Source organism: Conger conger, chromosome 10 (assembly GCF_963514075.1).
Source record: "Conger conger chromosome 10, fConCon1.1, whole genome shotgun sequence".
Classification (NCBI taxonomy): Eukaryota; Metazoa; Chordata; class Actinopteri; order Anguilliformes; family Congridae; genus Conger; species Conger conger.
This window is the reverse complement of record NC_083769.1, coordinates 11924682-11931697: the sequence shown is the minus strand read 5'-3', so window position 1 is coordinate 11931697 and position 7016 is coordinate 11924682. Positions and strand designations below refer to the sequence as shown.

At 39.0% G+C, this 7016-nt stretch overlaps 1 long non-coding RNA gene across 2 annotated transcripts; it reads right to left on the bottom strand.

Moving 5' to 3' along the window:
* Positions 1–302: 302 nt before the first annotated feature.
* On the bottom strand, positions 303–6641 carry LOC133138480 (uncharacterized). Of its 2 annotated transcripts, none has more exons than XR_009709744.1 (5): positions 6569–6641; positions 6153–6442; positions 1040–1111; positions 687–952; positions 303–475 (listed from the first exon to the last, which is right to left on the bottom strand). It is a non-coding gene; the product is annotated as an uncharacterized LOC133138480 (long non-coding RNA). The 2 variants fall into 2 exon arrangements; XR_009709743.1 differs by having other exon boundaries at positions 687–752.
* Positions 6642–7016: the final 375 nt, after the last annotated feature.

Below are 7016 nucleotides of genomic sequence, written 5' to 3'. Positions count from 1 at the left end.
CCCATCAATGAGCTTGAATTATTGTACAGCTGTACAATGTTTTGGTACAGAGTGTTGGCCCGTCAACTGCATATTTTGAAACACAAATTTAAGGACTATAAACACAGGCAGAGGTGACATGTCAGTGAGCCTTTTTCAATGATAGGAAGGGATTTAAAATGCTCTTCATGTCAACTTCAAACTTCAAAAAATGTCAACTTCAACAACTGTATTTTCCACAGCACTACACCTATGAATTGACTTTTACCAATTGACCTGTACAAGTCAGTTCTGGAGACTGCTTCAGAATAGGAAATTAATAGAGTGATCCAACAGCATATCATGATTTAATGGGCAACATGGTGACCTTAAATCTTTTAGATATTTAAAAAATATAGTATGACAAAGTGGGATATACCTGATATAGTCTATTCCCTCACATATGAAGGTAAGACTGAGTGAATATGGATTCCCATGTCCACTTATAGAACAGGACCTGCAATCACAGTGCATGCAAGGATTATGCCAATATATATGCCAATATATATTTTTTAATGCCTTGCCGTAACATAATATCAGTAACAGCACTTTAACTAATAAGATTTTAACAACACTCATGCAAGAAAAATATAAGAAATCAATCCATACAATCACAGAGAATGATTATGAAGAATCACTGAATTAATCACAGCTCATTTTAAACTTACCTTGGTTTAATGGTGTCAACTGAACAGCTGAGTAGAAACAATGCTGGCCGATGACTGCTTCAGAACCTATTGCCAATAAATCAGAGGGGTTGAGGGAAAACATTGGAAGAACATATGGAGCTTGATGTCAATAGAGTGTAATGTATAAATGAAGACAACATCTGTCAAAGTATCATGATTTTTAGTTTAGTGCCAAGGTAATTTGTCAAGCACAGGTGTGAAATTTGTATTTTGACCAGTTTCTGTAGTAAGGGGTATTTCATGATCTGGGGAAGAGAGGAAAAAAAGCCTGAATTCAACAAACATTTGGGGCGCAGTGTAACAGAAACAGAACTCAGAACATCTATTCTCACCTGCACTTATGTAACATCCATTTAACCTGGAGTAAAACTCATCCCCATCACGCTGGTTTTTGATTTGAACTTCTGAAATCACAAAGATAATGACACATCAGCAATGATAAACAATGACACACTAGCAATGATAAACAATGCCACACCAGCAAAGATAAACAATGACACACCAGCAATGATAAACAATGACACACCAGCAATGATAAACAATGCCACACAAGCAATGATAAACAATGACACACAAGCAAAGATCAATAATGACACACCAGCAATGATAAACAATGCCACACAAGCAATGATAAACAATGACACACCAGCAAAGATCAATAATGACACACAAGCAATGATAAACAAAGACACACCAGCAAAGATGAACAATGACAAAGACATAAAATATTCACTTGTGACTCCCCTAAGGGCCACAGAGTGTCCCAGAATAAAATAAAATAAATTTTTTTTAAATTTATTTAAAAAATACATAAATGTGTTAATAGAAAAACGAGCACATGTAATAATACTAAAATAAATAAAATAATCGAAAAAATGTGAAGAAATAAATCTGGTAATATAGAAATACATATATATTTGTGTGTGTGTGTGTGTGTGTGTGTGTGTGTGTGTACAACATAAAGTTCTTTTATCATTTCTATTCATTAAAATAATAATCTTCCCATTTATTTCCATTCTTTCCAATTATTTCCATATATACAGTATTGCGCAAAAGTCTTAGACACCATAGATTTTAAAAAATTGTTCTGTGGTAGAAGAGGAAGCTGTAATGAGGCATAATATAATCTTTTGAATATTTTCAAAATATTAAAAATAGATTCCAATCATACAGGATTGCAAAATCAGCCTTGTGTATGTATGTACAGTATAGTGCCATCCAAAATTGTTCATACCCCTGATAAAGATGAGCAAAGGCCCCATAAAATTAACTAAAGTTCAGCAAGAGAGCAGGCAACAAGCACAGACCAAAAGGTCTGAAGGATTTTAGTCAGTGACCCTCCCTATACTGTATGATTTCATCTCATGAAACACTACATAACAGGGGCAGTAGTGTTATCTTTACAAGGAGGGGGTGCACAGAGTACTGAATAATCCCAACACCTATCTCTTTAGAGCTAATACATTAGCATAAAATGATATGATCCATTTTTGAGAATTCCTTTTTTGCTCATCTTAATCAAGAAGGGACATGAATGATTTTTTTAAGGGATTGTATTTCCCCTTTTATTGTGGGCCTTAAGTGGCTAAATATACAATCATTCAGATATGGATTGGGATTAAAAACAAAAAATAATGCAATCTAATACATTTCATTGACCTTTCTCATTTATAAATTACATCTTAAATCAAGAATGGAGGTCAACTAATATAAGTTACAATGGACAGCAGATTTGGTACACAGACTTGTATCCATCCATTATCTTAACCCGCTTATCCTGAACAGGGTCGCTGGAGCCTATCCCAGCATACATTGGGCGAAAGGCAGGAATACACCCTGGAGAGGTCGCCAGTCCATCGCAGGGCACACACACCATTCACACACTCATACCTATGGGCAATTTAGATTCTCCAATCAGCCTAACCTGCATGTCTTTGGACTGTGGGAGGAAACCGGAGTACCCAGAGGAAACCCACGGGGAGAACGCGCAAACTCCACACAGAGAGGCCCCAGCCCACGGGGATTCGAACGCAGGACCTCCTTGCTGTGAGGCGGCAGTGCTACCCACTGCACCATCCGTGCCGCCGTACACAGACTTGGTCTTGTATTTTTTGGAATGTAGAAACAACATTTACGAGTGGTCACAACCTGTCCAACGAATCATGTAAATACGCATTCCATTAATTTCCTATGGATGTCTTGCCACAAATGTTTTAAGAAGTGTGTGTTCGTGGACTGTTTACGAGTCCTTCATATGAAAAAAGAAAGAGGAATGTATGATAAGATTTAAAAAAATGTTCTTGCATGAAGCCAGTTGTGTTATACATTATGGTACAATGGCTATTTCACTGGATTTAACCTTTTACTTGTCTGTGGTCTTAATGATTAATTAAACTTATGGATATTAGTTGTTATGAAGCTTGCACTGATGAGAGAGTAGCACGCTCTGTCCGTCCTATTTCCTTGACATTTGTATTCACCATGATGGGAGCCATTCCAAAATCCCACTGTGTGCCTCTCCCCAGTGTGGTTTAGTGAGATCTGTGCTCCGTCTCTGTACCATATATAGAGTGGTGTGAAAAAGTGTTTGCTCCCTTCCTGATTTCATATTTTTTTGCATGTTTGTCACACTTAAATGTTTCAGATCATCAAACTAATTTAAATATTAGTCAAAGACAACACAAGTAAACAGAAAATGCAGTTTTTAAATGAAGGGTTTTTTTTTTTAAGGGAGAAAAAAAATCCAAACCTACATGGCCCTGTGTGAAAAAGTGATTGCCCCCCCTGTTAAAACATAACTTAACTGTGGTTTATCAAACCTGAGTTCAATTTCTCTAGCCACACCCAGGCCTGATTACTGCCACACCTGTTCTCAATCAAGAAATCACTTAAAGAGGACCTGCCTGACAAAGTGAAGTAGACCAAATGATCCTCAAAAGCTAGACATCATGCCGAGATCTAAAGAAATTCAGGAACAAATGAGAAAGAAAGTAATTGAGATCTATCAGTCTGGAAAAGGTTATAAAGCCATTTCTAAAGCTTTGGGACTCCAGCAAACCACAGTGAGAGCCATTATCCACAAATGGCGAAAACATGGAACAGTGGTGAACCTTCCCAGGAGTGGCCGGCCGACCAAAATTACCCCAAGAGTGCAGCGACGACTCATCCAAGAGGTCACAAAAGACCCCACAACAACATCCAAAGAACTGCAGGCCTCACTTGCTTCAGTTAAGGTCAGTGTTCATGACTCCACCATAAGAAAGAGACTGGGCAAAAATGGCCTGCATGGCAGAGTTCCAAGACGAAAACCACTGCTGAGCAAAAAGAACATTAAGGCTCGTCTCAATTTTGCCAGAAAACATCTTGATTGATGGGACTTTTGGGAAAATACTCTGTGGTCTGATGAGACAAAAGTTGAACTTTTTGGAAGGTGTGTGTCCCATTACATCTGGCGTAAAAGTAACACTGCATTTCAGAAAAAGAACATCATACCAACAGTAAAATATGGTGGTGGTAGTGTGATGGTCTGGGGCTGTTTTGCTGCTTCAGGACCTGGAAGACTTGCTGTGATAAATGGAACCATGAATTCTGCTGTCTACCAAAAAATCCTGAAGGAGAATGTCTGGCCATCTGTTCGTGACCTCAAGCTGAAAGGAACTTGGGTTCTGCAGCAGGACAATGATCCAAAACACACCAGCAAGTCCAGCTCTGAATGGCTGAAGAAAAACAAAATGAAGACTTTGGAGTGGCCTTGTCAAAGTCCTGACCTGAATCCTATTGAGATGCTGTGGCATGACCTTAAAAAGGCGGTTCATGCTCGAAAACCCTCCAATGTGGCTGAATTACAACAATTCTGCAAAGATGTGTGGGCCAAAATTCATCCACAGCGCTGTAAGAGACTCATTGCAAGTTATCGCAAACTCTTGATTGCAGTTGTTGCTGCTAAGGGTGGCCCAACCAGTTATTAGGTTTAGGGGGCAATCACTTTTTCACACAGGGCCAGGTTTGGATTTTTTTTTCTCCCTTAATAATAAAAACCTTCATTTAAAAACTGCATTTTGTGTTTACTTGTGTTGTCTTAGACTAATATTTAAATTTGTTTGATCTGAAACATTTAAGTGTGACAAACATGCAAAAAAAAAAAAAAAAAATTAAATAAAATAATATAGAAATCAGGAATGGGGCAAACACTTTTTCACACCACTGTAGTTCCAGTTGGATGAGGTTCCCTGAAGCTCACACCTCATTGTTAGACTGCCTTCAGTGATGTAGCTCCCCAGCCATCCATTATCCAGGGTCACTACTGCCTGAGGCTGAGCTGCAAGATCCCATAATGCTTATCATCCAATTCAACATGTTATATGTCAAAACCAATATCATCAATTGAGTCTGTAATCCGCTAAGCCTTACAAAGTTACTGTTGGAGTGATAGGTTTCTCTCCCACATGATACTGAAATAATGGAATTCCTCTTCACATTGGTGAGATTTGTTGGACAGCTAGTGAAAATAATTTCTCCTCACACAGACACGCAGACACTCTGTTGCACTCTAGTCATAATATGACAAGGCCATGTTGTTGTTTCACATAGTAAAAATAGTAAAGAAAATAATCTGGCAGATGAAATCATGAATGAAACAAGTAGCTAGGAATATTATACCCAATACTGCAGTAGGCTATTTCCAAAACATTTTCACCAATTTAGTTTCAGGCCTGACATCACAATCGTACTCAGAACTGTGTCAAAGCTGTGATGAACAGTGACTTATTCCCATTCATTGCATCGTATTCCCATTGCACATGATAAGGAGCTGAATGGAAGCTCTCACTCACTCCTCATACTCTAACTACTTTATGGCACCAAAAACCTTTTTTTTCTTCTCAAAATCTGTCAAGGGAACAGCTTTTACTGGGTTAATGGAAGGTAAGCCAGCCACAGGTAGTGGTCATTATTGACATGGCCTTCTAGTTCATCCTTATCAGTTAACTTTGGAAATGCAAATTGTTGAGAGAAAATAGATCATATTGTAACGTAAATCTTTATTCAGTATAGCTTCTAGGAGTTCGGCTCGGTTCATTACCATCGATGTTAAACAAACCTAATGTTTGACCAATAGGATTCAACCGTCATGCAGTGTGTAGTGTATGTACACGGAAGTGATGGTCAGATCGACTGCTGTTTATGTAGCCGATGTATGGCCCCTGACTAGGTAATTGCTTACCCTCGCTCGAGCTAGGCGCTAGCAGCATTGAATCCAAAGTTTCAGCAGTAAAAAACTAAACTAAATCACGAGACTCTTGTCTTGTCATTGCGAGCGGCTCCGGAGATTGTAAGTTTTATTCCTCATTAATACACGGGACCAAGTGTTTGGCGAGCAAGAAATCTAGCTACACTAGCGAACTATGGCTAACGACAAGCAAAGAGTAAAGACGCGACAATATTTACCTTGTACATTCAATGTAGCAGAGATGCTAATCAGTGAGTATACACCAGCTCTCTGAAGCTTTCCTCTGCAGGTGTAGAGTCCATTATGGGACTGATCAGCTGAGAGGATTGTATATGTGTCTCCATTTACACAGCTGGAGTCAGCCTCGTCGAAAGGAAGTTCCAGTCCATCTTTGTACCATTCATATATCCACTCTGCAGAGCTGCTCTGAATTATACACCTCAGAGTCACTGTTTCATCAGGGAAGACCTCTGTCCATCCAGACTGCACTGCTGTGTTTGAGGTATACCTGCAAATCAATACAACATTTTCTAATAATTAAATTAAGGCATCAGAAACACTCTCTTCGTATTTCTTTTATTATTATTAAAGCACATCGATCAAACCCACATTCTTCTATTGTAATTGTTCTCACCAGATATGTCTAAAGTCAGAGGATCACTGTAGTCTGAGTGAAAAGGGTTTCTTCCTCTTACAGCTCTACACCGGTACTCTCCACTGTGGGCCAGAGCAGCAGGGCTGATGGTGTAACTGGACCCTTCAGACCTGCTGCTTTCAGTGTTGGGCAGAGCTGTTCTCCATGTGTCTTTGTACCAGAAATACACCCATCCGCTGGGGGCATTCTGGGTAATAACAGGCTTTGGCTTTCTCCCTGAAGTAAACATGTGCTTAGTCTTGATCTTTTAGCATTTATAAATATAGATAGGCTTCATCACATACAAGATCATTTGGTTAAAGACAGAAGAAAATCTCCAGGAGAAAAACTCACCAGACACATTTAACACAAGTGATCCAGGGAAAAACTGGATAACAGGGTTTTGTCCTCGTTCACCCAGACAGAAGTACTCTCCACTCTCTGACTC